Here is a 15,727-nt window from a genome sequence, read left to right as displayed (position 1 = left end):
AATAATATGAGTTGTTTCTCTGCAACATTTTTAAGTACTGCATAGCTATTTTAAATTTTAATTTTATAGATGAAACATAATTTGATAAACCCATCGAAAAGGCTGTTGTCAGTTCTTTTTTCTTGTATAAGCAGCCCTGTGATAAACATCCTCAAGGCTATATATTTGCATTAATCATGATTATTTCCTTAGGATGAATGCTGGACTCAGTCAAGACTGCATATCAAATTATAAATTTTATAATACCTATTGCCAAATGGCACTCCAAAAAGGTTATAACATATAATACTCCTACCAGCAAGATATAATACCTCCTTCTTCATAGTGAAGCTAGTAATACTGTCATATTTGAATTTTATGTTTTTGCCAATTTGATATATAAAATTGCATCATTTATTGTTTTAATATATTTCTTTGGTTACCAGATGAGTTGAAAAAAATTTCACGTCTTTTATTTGTATTTATTAGTTTCTGAAATGCTGATTATAATTCATTGTTATCTATTAGAGCACATGCCTCTGGTATAATCACTTAAATTAACTTCTTATATATTAAAGTATTAACTAAAAACATAGAAATTTGTTTAAGAAGACCAATGATGACTTTAATGTTTCCGGGATTAACATATGCAAGATTCATCCTAAAACCCAAGAGAAAGTTACAGATTTCTTCATTTACTGAGATACAAAAGCAATTATAAGTAGATGAATGAATTTAAGTAAGCTCAGTTTTATGCTTCATTTTTTATTACTCCATTTTCATTCAAATTTGAATCAAAGTTGAATTTATTTTATTGTTATTTAGTTCCTTGCATAAATATTTAGATTGTTTACATCAATATATTTTTATTTGTTATTATGTTGGTTATGTTTTACTTTCTCTTCTCTTGAAACTGAACTAAAACGAAATTTTTTTTGGCATGTTACCCAAGTGGGAGGACTTACTGGTGTAGTGAAGGTTAAGACAAAAGCCAGCCTTCAATATCATCTTTGTGTAATGTTTTCTTTGCTCACCCAGGGAGTCTGATGCTTTGTCCTGGTTTTGATGTCATTACATAGAATGTGACTTCTTTGAGGTAGGTGTTGACATCATTATAAGGAAGGCGACACCTTTGAGGTCAGCAGTTAATCTCAATGTAATCTCAAGGGAATTCAGGTGTGTACTCCTAGGTATACTTCCCTAGACTCTGACGAGGCATTTTTATTTCATGATTAAAAACAAGAAAATTAGGAATTTATGCAGCTGTAAGCTTATAAATCACCTGATGTTCATTAGTGATTAGCAAATAAGTATCTCATATCTATGAGAGCTGAAGTAAAATATTTCCCATTACTATAGTGTTTTAAAATCTGTTCACTATCCTATGTGACCCTCATAAGGGGTAGGTAAGGAGGATATTGTAGGGGGCAAAAAATAGTTTTGTAGACATAGTTACTAGCGACATGATCTTGGCAAGTCAATTAAGTCACAGAGTAGTCAGTCTCCTTTTCAGTAAAATAGATATAAAAAAGGAAATGATACTTATCTTTCATGGCTGTTCTGAGTTTCAAAAATACAATGGATTTCATCACTTAATACTTAACTCGTTAATTGATTTATTTAACACATATGTTTGAACATCTACCTTGAGTTCTAGACACTAGGAATTACAGTTTGGAAAAGAAAAAGTCAAGGTTTCTGCTCTGATACAGATTATATGCTAATAGGTAACAGGTAATAAACAACCATTGTAGATAGATAGAGGGACAGACAAGCAGATGAGCTGACTTCAAATAGAATTAAATGCCATGAAGAAAATAAAACAAAATACTGTATAGGAAGTGTTGGGTAATGCTGAATAGTCAGGAAAATCTTGTTGAAAGATGATAATTTGTGCTGAGATGTGAATAACGGAAGGAACAGCCATGGAAAGACAAGGGGGTGAGGACCTCTAGAAAGGACATATATATGCAAAGACTCTGACATAGGAACAAACTTTAGTGTTTGAAGAACACAAATGTGCTCAGTGTGGTTACAGCATAGTGAGCCAGAAAAAGCCTGGTATTACAGTGGTGGGAGGGGAGGCGCAGGCCAGATCATAGATTATAGAAGACTTTGTAGTCATGACAAGGGGTTGGCTGTATGTAGTGAGGTAAGAGGGAGCTATGATGATGATGATGATGATGATGACGACAATGAAGAAGAAGGAGGAGGAAGAGGAGAATGAGAAGGAGGAAGAGGAAGCAATAAAGGTCAAGTTCATTTTAATTCAATAGTTTAGGAAACTGTGTCTTTTGTTTTTGTTTTTGGCCTAAATATTATCTTGCAAACCAGCTACTGAGTCTGGTTTCCTGTTCAGACTGTGTTCAGTTTTATTTTCTCTATGTTTTGTGGCTGCCTGTAGTAATGATGATTTTTCACCTCCTAAACTGAAAGTTGATTATTGCTCTTGATTTTTGTTTGTTTGTATTTCTTTTCTTAAGGCGTGTGCCAGTTTTCTGCATTGATTTCAGTGCTGAAGAAGCATTTATAAGACTCAATAGATTTATTTAGAAATTAGATTTCTAAAATTCTCAACTGCTTTATTTTAATAATAGCTATAAACAGACATCTTTATAGCTTTCCCACTTTCTACTTATCTCATGCCCCACATCCCTTTTCTTTAAAGGCGTCTCTCTTACTACTCATATATGTTAGCCCTATCTGCTAAAAAACAAAACAAAACAAACAAACAAACAAAAGCTTCAATTGACATTCTTGGAAAGACTGTCCCTCTCTAGTACCTATCTCCTAAACTATGTCTTTTGCTGGTTTGATCCTTGTCTGCTTGAGCATACATTTCTTTTTCTCATTTATGGCTTTTCCCTTGACTGGATAATTCACTCTCTATCGTTGGCTTTGGCACCTGCTGTGTTCTTCCCAACGCTGTTTCAGGTTGTACCTCAGCTTTCCTGCATAGCTTCTGGCATATATCATGAATCTTGTCCAACCCATTTACTACTCACACCCTCCACTATTCCAGACGGATTGACCAAATGTAACTGTCAACCAGGATATAATTTGTTTTGCCTTGCCCCCCATATAGCACTTTTTGCCTGCATTTAAATAAACAATAACCCCTCAGATCACTAATAATACATGGTATGTTAATTCATTGAATTTAAATAAAATAAAATTTATAAATAAACAACCTTAGTTATAAGGAAAATAAATATATATACAACTCATGCCTTTGCAACTTAGGTTTTATCTATTTGACAATAGTTATTATATGAACAAATCCTTACAGATTCATATGCATGGTACAAATACTGTAATTTTATTTGTAGTCATCTAGGAGTTTCAAAAAATATTGATTGAGTTTAGGAAGCAATTTTTGTTCTAAACTATTCTTGTAAATATTATGAGTTTTGGACTTTAGCATCAGTTTTATTTTGCAGGAAGATTATAGTATAATATTAAGAGTTGATGTGGGACTTTCAACCAGATTAGTTTCCTTAATGACAATCTTTATACCATGTATTTGTATCTTAAAATTTTAAGATTCAAAGTCTCTCAGTAAAATCAGAGTACATCTGAAAAATCCTATCACACAAAATGGAGGTGGTGTGGGTAATAACTGGGAGTAAATAGGCCTGAAGGGAGAATATAGTATTTGGCAGTGGTAGAGTTTGAGTGCCTTCTAAGTAGATTTCACTTATTTTACACTTTTTTTAAGATTTGCACTGTCAAATTTACCCTTACGATTTAAAAAAAAAATTTATTGTTATATTAATCACCATACATTAATTACATCATTAGTTTTTGATGTAGTGTTCCATGATTCATTTTTTTGTGTATAACACGAAGTGCTCAGTGCAGTACATGCCCTCTTTAATACCCATCACCAGGCTAACCCATCCCCCACCCCCCTCCCCTCTAGAACCCTCAGTTTGTTTCTCAGAGTCCATCGTCTCTCATGGTTCGTCTCCCCCTCCGATTTCCCCCCCTTCATTTTTTTTGTTATATGTTAATGAGTCATGCCCTTCAAACTAAACACCATTTGGCCTACTGGCAGTTTCTATCTTACATGAAATGATAGTAATATAAGCAAATCCCCCATGATAAAGAAAATATTACCCACATTCAGCTTCTTTACTCTCTACACCAGGATTCATTACTTTAATCAGTAATTCTTTGTGTGAAATCTCATCAAGCTCTCCTTGTATATATAAACACACAGCCCACCATTGGATCTACAATTCCCTGATAAAGCATTTGCTACAGTCTTTAAACCTGTCCATGGAGTAATTGTACAAAACCTCCCTATAAAAATTGATGTTGGAGATCCCTTATCAAATCACTTTTTCCAACACATTCTTTTATTAAATCTTCTAAATTTGCTTCCAAGAATTCCTTCATACCGATAAGATAATCAGACAATATTTGTTGGAGCTCACTAAATTATGTCTTCCATAATACTATTATGCTCACCATTTTTCCACTATCAATATTCTCATCACTCTATATACAAATAAATCACGGAGCTAAAATTATACTAGTTTTACTTGACTTTCCATTTACTGTAGGTTATGCTATTCCTGATATTTCATTTATAATGAAACAAGAGTAAATGTTACAGTTTAGAAAATAAATCTTCACTGAAACCTGTGAAGTTAACCTTATGATGAAATCAGTGACAGGACAGTGTGGTATCGCAGCCACTTGGTAAATAATACAAGACTGGTGATTAACAAAGTCTATTTACATACTAAAATTACTGTAACACTTTACTATCATCACGGCATCGACAAATATTTACTGTGTCTTCTCTACGAAAGGCACTCTGCTAAGTGATATGAGGGACGGAGAGAAGTATCAGCACTCAGGATACTGACAATCTGGCCATGATGCAGTTCTCCTGCATTAATTACAAGAGGCAGATGTAGGACATGCCAGCTGCATGGTATAGCTATTACATCTCAGGAGATGAGATCATAGTCTTGTGGTGGTTAGGGAAATCTACCCAGGAGAGTTAGAACTTAAGCTGGGAGAGCCTTGAGATCTCATTATGTTGAAAAAAGGAGGGATATAAGGGTGAGAGCATAGGCAAAGAATGTAAATGAGAGGCACAAGGTATACTGCAGAGCTGAATCGTCCTATATGGTAGCCAACTAGCCACATATAACTTTTGAGCACCTCAAATGTGGTTAGTCTGAATTGAGACGTGATTTCAGACTCAGTATGAAACAAATAAAATATCTTATTATTAGCAATTATTACATATTGAAATGATCATATTTGGGATATATTGGGTATTCTCATAATACCATTATGAAAATTAATTTCACCTGCTTGTTTTTACATTTTATGATGTGGCTAATAGAAAATTTAAATTACACACATAGCTACCATTTATGACTTGATTTGTATTTCTGTTGGACAGCGTCAAGTTGCTGAGTAATTGTAGAGGCTGGGTGTATTAAATATGTATTTTTAAGGAAAATAATCAGGCCAAAAAGTGCTGACTGGTTAGGAGAAGCCAGAGATTAGAGATACAGGGAATGATAACTACACAAAAGCCCATGTATGAGGAGATAGGGCTGAATGAAGCTGGTGGCAATGAGGGAGAGATGGCGTGGCAATAATAGTTTTTTGTGTCTGATTACTTTTGCTCAGAAAATAGTTTTTTAGATTGTTCCTAGTGCCAGAGACATTATAAAAGAAGACTTTCATAATAATCAACTCCAGTGAGTAGGCATGAAGATAGAAAGAGGGAGAAATCAAATATGCCTGATATTGTAAACTGGGGAGACAGGGAGAATGATGATACAATCAGTAGAAGTGAGGAATTTGACGGGGGAACCCATTTTGTGGAGAGAAGATTTTAAGCCCTGGAAGATAGAGTAGCAGTGGAGTTCTGATGATGATTACTGTCTGGGTGAAAGGAAGAATGTGAAGAACAGGTGGATCACTAAGTCTGATAAAAGAGTGTGAATCAAGGAATAAATGTACTTAAGACTTTGGTAAAATGGAAGTGGAATTCAAGGAGGAAATGGTCATGTTGATAATAAAAATTAGATAACCATCTTAATAGAACTGAATGTTGAATTCAAGGGTGACAGTGTGATCTCAGGTGATAATTTTTTTTTTTTTGATAGTTCAAATGCAAACCCAAGAACTGAACTGTGGAGAATACTGACATTTAGAGGTTAGAGGAGGACATTTTACAAAGATAAATTGATCAGTTGTGGAAATAGGAAGAAAACAAAGGTGGTATGGGATCATGTAGCCTAAGGAATTAAATAATATCAAGGAGGAAGAACCAGCCAACAGGAGAAAATATTATAAGAAATGTATAAACCAATGTAGATAGCATTTTACTATTTAGCATCAAAATATTACCGGGCAAGAATATTACCAGGCAGGAATCTTCAACCGTGAAACTAAGAAATGCCAGATTTTCCATGATCTTTCTTTCTGCCTTTGGATAACATGGCCCATGCCTGGGCTTTTCTCCATATGCATTTGACTTTTTCTCATTTTCTCGTAAGTATGCCTATAAAAGTTTCTCCTAAATAATGTCAGCTTTATTGTTTCTTGTAGCATTTAGTACCTGCATCCTCAATTGCCACTGGTCACAGACTGTCTAATATTATCTTTTTTGTATATACTATTTCTTTTGACTCCAAAGCTATGTTTTTGTACCCCACTTGGCTGCATCCCTAAGATTACCCTTATTGCTTAAAATTTGTCATGCATAGAGGAAACAGAGCCAATAAAGAAAGGTTCAGGGCTTAGGCTCACAGGAATACTTAATTTGGACTGCTTAGAGTCACAGTGCTCCCAAGAACCCATATGACATTGGTTTTTCATTTCTCTACCAGTTCGAATCCTTTGTTTCTCTATAAGGCCTTTACTACTGTTTAAGAGTGGAACTGTCATTCACTTACTCATTCAACAAGGTACTAAAATATTTAGAAGGTTATAAAATGAATTCAATATGCATCCTGCTTATCCTTGATTATAATTTACATACATGTTTATATGTTTCTCTTCCATACTTGAATGTCAGATCCTTGAGAAAAGAGACTGGTTATTATATACCTTACCAATATTTGTATTCTTAAAGCCTAGATGTTCTTGGCACCTGACTGTCAAACCACATTTGCTTAATGAATATATAAATCAATGAAAGTGTGAATTCCTTCCTGAAGGAACTTACAGACTGAGCAGGGGAGACAAAATTTGTGCACAAATAACCAGGGTACAAATAGGAAGAAAATGCCTGACCAAAGAAGTACTCAGGTAAAAAACATATTAGAAGTTCAGTGGGAAAAATGTCTCCCAGAAGCAATGTGAGAAGGCTCCTAAAGAAGCTGGTATTTGAGCAAGACCAGGAGGATAGAACTGGAAGGGTGAGAATAGGTCATGTCACCAAAGGGAACAGTGCCTATTGGTCCTATATAAGAATTTTTATTCCCTTTTATTTATTAAGGAAAAACACCTACTTTCCATGTCAGGTTAGTTTTTACTTGAAATCCTGTGATCATTTTTCCTTTACAAAAAACTTTTTTTTTTTATTTTCCGTAAAAACTCCCTTACAATATGTAGCTGCACAGCCGACTTTTATTTTAAGAACAATGGCATTTTTACCTCCTGTTTTGTGTGAGGGTCTGTGGGTTGTAGGAGATGAGAAAAGAGCTCCCAGCTGCCACAGCCCAACAAAACCCCTGAAAATGATGACTGCATCCACTTCCACCCAATGCCACATTCTGAAAGTGATCTTTTCGAGATGAGGATTGCAAAAAATTCCTGCTTCTCAAAAATGCAATGGCTTTTCATGATGCGGCCGTTGCTGTCTCTGTGCTGATGCAGCTACCAGCATCGACACCTGCGTGCCTCTGAACTATTAAAGATATTTCTTTCCCAACAATAGAAAGAGTATTCTACAAACACAGTGAGGCCTTGTGTTGAATAAGCTGCAATGGACACAATGGGCAGTCATGAAGTAAAGATGATTTTGAGAGAGAGAAACGGAGACCTCGTGCATGCCCCCAGGGACTAGGCCATGCTCTCCACCTCTGGCTGATGCTCTGAAAAGATGTGCATAAATAGGGAGGCGGAATGGGTATTAGAAAAAAAAAATAAATGCGATTGAAATGAGGTGGCCTTTCCTGCATATATAATCTGCTATTGGGAAGAGCTCGGTGTTTGGCCAAGGGTTGCATCCCAGCTCCGCTTCTTACCAAGTTTTGTTGTTTTTATTTAACTTGCTAAGTTGCTTAACCTTTCTAAATTCAGTTTCCTGCAAATGATGTGTGCATTAATTAATCCTCAGTGTTGCTGTGAGGGGATTGAGATAAAATCTGTAAACCTAGCTGGTTCATAACAAATGTCAACATCTTGTCTTCCAGCGTGCCTTCCTTTAACCCTCTCCATCAACCACATGAGGGAAACCTCTCTGTAAGGGACTTCTCAGACCAGTAGATTCACTTCATATTATTCAAATGTAGGCTGCATTATCTTTCACAGAGAAGACGGTGCTAACCACCCACCATCTGTAGTGACTGTGCATGTACTTACCTGTTCCTAATGGAGATGCACTTGTATGCTAGGATGGGCTAACCATCCACCATCTGTAGTGACTGTGCATGTACTATCTGTTCCTAATGGAGATGCACTTGTATGCTAGGATGGGAAACTGTACTCTCTCCTTCTGTTCTTCCTTGATATTCATTTCTCTCTTGACTCAGTGGGTATGGTCCATAGACGTGCCATATAATTGTGCCGTAATCAACTCAGTGTTTTCAGATAAAAGCTTTCCTTTCCAAGGATATGAAAAGTTTGGAAATATCATATATTATTGCTGGAAAAGCCGTGGAAGACATCTGATCCATACTCTTCATACAGACCAGGAAACAGGGGCCTAAGAACTAGCTAACTCACCCAAGACTTCAGGAAAGTTAATGGTTAGGTTTGGATGAAAAACCCAGATTTCTGCTCTTCAGCTCAGGGATTTTTCCTGAGCGTTCCCATACCTCTTAGAGAAAGGCACCTTTCCAACTTTTTCGGAAGAACATAAACTCACAGGAAGTCCAAATGTCACATTCAAGGCTAGCCCAATGAGAATCTGTAAAAGGATTGTTCTGATTGTGATTATCTTCCAGAAACTACAGAAAACCATTCAGAAGATCACTTTTTCCTTCTTTGACTGGCAAGAATTCTGAATGCACTCTTGTTTAAACACATGTGGGCATGTGCACAAGCACATTTGTAAACACACACACACACACACACACACACACACACACACACACACGTCTGTTCTCTCTGGGGATTAGTTGCCCAGAGAGACTGCACTATCTCTGGCATAAAATGCCATGACTTTTTGCTGTTGGGACTGCAGCATGCAAATTCACTGGAGTCAATTGTACCTGATTTTCTAAATCGCCTCTACTGTAACAATTCTCCCACTCGGTAATAAGCCATTGAAATCAAACAATAGAATTGATTACACATTCCTCACTCTGGGGAAATGACATTAGTTTTACCTGAATAAAAACTGCAGAACAGGGCCCAATTTGGGGTAAGTAGTGTACAACAATCTCCAGAAAGCACAGTAAAAATAAATTTGAAAAAACTTAAACATTTTAGCCACAGGGACTATCAAGCAAAAATAATTTTATTTACAAGTCACATGAAGGAAAACAAAACGGAATGCTTAAGTGAGTATTACTTGGTACAGTCCAGAACTGCCAGAGCTCATACTTATTCAAGTTCAACTCTTAGGATAGAGATCAGGCTTCAGGTGAATCCTGGAACCTTTATAGCTCTGCTAGAAATCCATGTATAGAATAAGTCGTCAGCTTGAGATTTTCCAATTTCAAGCCACCAATAACTAGTGGTTGAGAGATCTAGAGAGGAGTCCTAGCTCTTCCTTAAGTTACTTGACCTTTCTGAATCTCAGGTTTCAGTTACCTAAACTGGTTTTAAAAAACCTGCCTTATGGTTTCCCAAGATTGTTGTGAGGATCAAATGAAACCATGTACAGAAGTGACTTGGAACCATTAAGCACATTGCAGATGTGAGGCATTCTTCTTCCTCTGGATGGTCTTAGTTGCTGTACTTGTGCACAGTTTTGCATAAAGACAAATAGGAATAAAAAATAGGAGGCTTAATTCCTCCTGTTGAAACTAAGATTTCCCTCTCCTCTCTTTTTATCAAAATATTTACCTTAGAAACCTGTAATATAAGTTCCTTCCTCTGTCTCTTTGAAATCTGTCTTTTTAGGAACTAAATAAGCCTTTTTGTGAACATTGTGATCTAGGCATTTCTTTCTCAAGAACTAGCCATGTCTTGGAAATATAAGTACCAAGGGAGGTAGTGTCTCCATCCCCCAGTTTCTATGGGAAGGTAGGTGCTGAAATTTGGTGGGACCCTTGCTCCAAGTTCTCAAACTCCTTGTTGTAAAGATACGAGTTTTTTTCCTTCACCCCACAGCCCCATTTGGATAAAGTCAATTAGCTAACATAGACAGTCGCCTCAAGTACCAAGGTAAATTTAAAACATAATGATGTATGACCAGTGATGCTGCCAAGTCCTCTTACTTGAGGACAAGTTATTTTTTTAATCTTGGAAACATATATGTAATAGGATACATCTGCCTGGCCATACCAAAGGTTGAGATTTCTTTCTGTCTTTGCAATCTCAGTGGATTGATTATGATGCATACTGCATTCTGGTTTAATGGCTGTTTAATAATAAGTGTGTTTTCTTTATTACATTTTTGAAGAGGATTTCTGGGTTGGGATAAGATTTTTTTTTTATTTTTAATTTTATTTTATTATGTTATGTTAATCACCATACATTACATCATTAGTTTTTGATGTAGTGTTCCACGATTAATTGTTTGCCTAGAACACCCAGTGCTCCATGCAGTACATGCCCTCTTTAATACCCATCACCAGGCTAACCCATCCCCCCACCCCCTCCCCTCTAGAACACTCAGTTTGTTTCTCAGAGTCCCCAACTTGTTTAGCAGCCACAGCTTTTATTACTGCACTGGGGATAGACAACATTGGAGTTCCTGGCCCTTCTATCTGAAATAGATACAAGCCCCGTTTCATACCTAGTTTAGTGACTGTTGAACAGATTAAATGAGAAAAATTGAGAAGGTATGAACCATTCTTACCCTTCCTGAAGAGGTGAGATGAAGACTAATGAAGGCAGTTTAATTAATGTTCTTTTTTTTTAAGATTTTATTTATTTGAGAGAGAGAATGAGATAGAGAGATAGCACGAGAGAGGAGAGGGTCAGAGGGAGAAGCAAACTCCCTGCTGAGCAGGGAGCCAGACGTGGGACTCGATCCCAGGACTCCAGGACCATGACCTGAGCCGAAGGCAGTCGCTTAACCAACTGAGCCACCCAGGTGCCCTAATTGTTAATGTTCTTAACTAATTCTTTGTATAATTATAAACATTCAACAAATATGTCTACCTCTTTTGAAATTTAACTAGATTATTCCTCAACTAAATAAGTTTTAAGAGTTTCAACTCATTTATTCACAGATTATTTCTCTTTTGCCAACCAAAGAAAACCTTGATTCACTAATCACACATTCTTATTGGTCTCTGGGTAGGGTTGTCCTCATTACCTACAAGTTTTCCAGAAATTAAAAAAAAAAATGCGTGGCAGTTAGCATGGAAAGTGGGGACTTCCAGAGCCATTTCTAAGCAATAGAATAACTAATTAATGCTCTGATATATAGAGGAAGGATTCAAGACAGCTTACCCAAATAAAATAAGTGAAGATAATTGAGGTAAAAGGAAAATAATTGTTAAAAAGAAATAAGTGGTTAGTTTATAGCCAAGAAGAACCAAAGAGAAATGATTTTTAAATGTAATATGGAATCCTGGATGATGTTATGGAATAGAGAAAAATTAGGTAAAAACTAAGGAAAGCTGAATAAAGTATACATTTTAGTTAATAATAATGTATCAACAGTAGTTCATTAATTGTAATGTAATTAAATGTAGCATTCTGGGAGCCTGGGTAGCTCAGTTGGTTAAACATCTGCCTTCTGCTCAGGTTGATCCCAGAGTCCTGGGTTCAAACCGCGTATCCCCGTATCAGGCTCCCTGTTCAGCAGGGATTCTGCTTCGCCCTCTCCTTCTGCCACTTTTCATGTGCTCTCTTTCTCGAATGAATAAATAAAATCTTAAAAAAAATAAGTGTGCCATTCTAACCTTAATAATAAAGGAAACTGAGGGTGAGGTATAAGGAACTCTCTTGGGGGTGGGTGGGTGGGTAGAGCTTAGACAAAGACCCCACGTGAAAATCTTAAAATGTCTTATTTGGTTTTTTGTTTGTTTTTGTTTGTTTTATCCCTAGGCCCAGCACAGTGTATACTGAATGAAAATTCTGTTTAATATTTTCCCTTACACCTCTCCTGTTAGTCCCCATTTCCTACCCCTTTCCCATCCTCCCCTCCCATACACATCCCATTCTGTTGAGAGAGTCCCATGCCTCTTGGTTGAGCTTGGCCAAGGTTTGAGAAGAATAAAACATAGAGCCTATGCCAAGAGTTTAGCCTTTAGGTATTTTCTCATACTTCAAAAACTGGGATGCTTCCAACTGTCCTTAAAAATGAAAGTTAAATTGGTTTGAACACGAATGCACAAACGCTTCTGCTCCCACAAGGCAAACTGCAAGACTGTGTACTGGGTTAAAAATAAAATTTCATCTACACAACTGTAAGTCCTTTCAATAAACATTAATATCAGGAAGTAATTCATCCTGTGCTTTGTACTTGGCATTCAATCTTGGCCAAGTCCAAACTGGAGATCATAAGAATGTGTATCTCAGGATAAAATGAACCCAGACTGTTGGAGTTGGAAAGGATCTTGGAGACTATTTAGTCAAATACTTTGATTTTATGAATGAGTAAGCTGAAGCCCAGGAAGGTTACCTGGTTTGTCAAAACTCCTCCAGCTTGTATGTTTAGATGTCACTTTTCCCCATAAAGACTACGAGGAAGAACGACAGTAGAATGAAAAATATACATATATATATAGCCTGTGTTAGTGAATTGGACCTTAATGACTCAACCATTATGATTAACTCTTCCAGGAAGAACTTTTCAGAAGTACTAAGCTTTATAAATATGCTAGATGGCAAGGCTCGTTTACTCAAGGATGTAACATGTTTACATGTTATAACTTCAGGGCTCAGAAGAGGCCTGCTCCCAACTGAACTCTGAGATTTCTTTATCAGGCAACTTCAATTTTATTCCATAATTAAGGGCTTATGATAAAAATATCCCTGGAATGATTCCTTTTGTCTTTCCCTTCTTTAAAAGAGTTGTCAGGTGGTAGACTGAAGCTTATTAACAAAACCAGCCAGAGAGAAATCCAAAGATGATTGGAAGATTAAGCATTTAAAACTTAGGAGGAGTGGAACAAGTTTCCTTTTTACCAGGACCAATCTCTTAGGAGGTCTGATTTCAGGGCACCTTAGGGACACAGTGAGAGCCAGCACTGATGACTGGCTGACAACTCAAGCCAAGAACATCAGCAGCAGGTGTGTGTGTGGTGATGCAGCTGGTTTAAGCTACGTAACCTTGGAAAAATCAATTAATTTTTCTAAGCCTCAGTTTTATCATCTTTAAAATGTGAATAACAACAGCATTAGGTAGAGGATTCAAGCTAATAAAATGCATAACATGAGGGAAAACCCTATTAAATGCTAAATACATTCCTCTTTTCCCATCTTCTATCCCCACTTCCTATGTCATGTCTGGATAAAAAATCCTCAAGGACACATAATATTTCCAAATGGACACAGGATGTAGGGTGAATAAGAAATAAAAAAAACAGCATGGCTGAGAAGATGGGAAGAAGGTGACAAGGCTCTATACATGTGAAAGCAGGTAATGGGGCAAGGGAGGAGATGGCCGGTGGGGGACTCCCCAAAGATCAGTTTGCTCTAGGCTGCCTGGTCCATCAGTTTTCCATACTCCCAACTGCTTTCCTTTTATTTTCTTCAGCAAATTCCCTTCCATTCTACTTTTAAACACTCCCAAAGAGAAACAATAGGAGCCCAATAGAACTGAACATGTACAAAACTATTACAGTTCTTTAAGTGGGACTAATTCAGTGTTGTTCAATGTATATGATAGCTATTATTTTTATTTAAAAAAAATTTCCCTGCCAAAAAGTGTTTTTGAATCTCTACTGAGGGCCACATACTTTTAAGAGTTTTGTTATAATATTTTCATGAGTATTACTTATAAATAATACAGGGAGATAATGGTAAGAAACTTCTCCCTCTCCCTAAATATTAAAGTAGAAAATAAGAAACTAAGGTAAGATTGCTTTCTGAGAGTTAAACTATAAAATAAACATAAAGAATCTAAGTACAGCTATACAAATTCTATACGATGAGCTATATAAATGTATAAGCATACAAAGCTATACTTATCCTTAAATAGGCAGAAAGTCCTCCCAGCTAAAATCTAACCTGGAACATAATCGGAGTTACTTAGCTACCTGGAGAAAATGTGTCAATAGGAAGGAGTGTTAGTTAGCAATAGAAACAGGAGGCTGAGAAACATTGTTAGTAAATGAACTCCTACCGCACTTAAGGAGTTGGCTTCATGACCCCCCCATCCATTCTGCAGCTCTAATCCTGCAGGGAGAGCAGGTGCTCCCAGAGTACTCATCTGGATAACTCTTACCATGTAATCTAGTAGTCCACAAACTAAGGGCTGTGGGAATCCAGTTGCCAGCCTGTTTTTGTAAATAAAGTTTTTTGGAACCCAGCCATGGCCATCAGCTTATGTATTGTCTATGGCTGTTTTCTGTTACAACAGCAAAGCTGAGTGATAACAGTTATGGCTGAAACTGCATGATCCACAAAGCCAAAAATATTTGCTATCTGGCCCTTTCCTGAAAATGTCTGCTGACCCCTGATAATTCAGCCAACTTGCCTTGACTTCATGCTAACCAAACAACCTTTCGATTTGATGTTTGTTTACTCTTGTGCATCCTTTGTACTGGGAGAGTGAGAACTTGCAGAATAAGAATAACTCCCTCTGCTGAAAGTTCTCTTTATCTGTTAGGGTTGATTCTCTGGATAGACTACTGTTTCCATATCTCTGCTCAAAGCTGATAGACTGCCCTGGTGCCTACCCCAAAGTGTTGTCACTTGGGCTTGTGTGGAGGTCAGCTCCTCTTCTCTAGCTAACTTTGGGACTTAACAGTGCATTTTTTCTTTCTGACAGCATTTTTTCAATTCCTACTTTTACAGATGAGGAAGCTAGAATTCAGAGATTGGAAGAAAGAAGACAAACATTAAGTTTCTACTCTGTGGTAGGCTCACAGCTGTTTTCCTAGGTAATGCCATTCAATCTTCACAAGTCCACCTAAGAGATATAAAATTCAAGTGTATATTTTCACAGATGTGGACTCGGAGGCTTAGAAAGGGTGAGGCCACATTCATTTGTTGGCAAAGGCAGAACCTGAAACCAGGTGCTCAGACTTGAATACTTTATGATGTTTTCACACGACCTATACTGCCTGGTAGAGTCTCCTGATGCCAGGCTTAAGAAAGCAACACCATATGCCTTGGTCTCTTCCTCCCACCGAGGTGTATTGTTGTTCTTTAACAAGCATGGATTAAGTTAGAAAATCCTAGAGATTTTAAAGGTGTAAAATTTTAAAACAAATCCTGAACATTTATACTGGAATATAGAATCTTAGCCAGCTAC

The sequence above is a fragment of the Zalophus californianus genome, chromosome 13, assembly GCF_009762305.2.
Source record: "Zalophus californianus isolate mZalCal1 chromosome 13, mZalCal1.pri.v2, whole genome shotgun sequence".
Lineage (NCBI taxonomy): Eukaryota > Metazoa > Chordata > Mammalia > Carnivora > Otariidae > Zalophus > Zalophus californianus.
Note: the sequence above shows the minus strand (reverse complement) of the source record.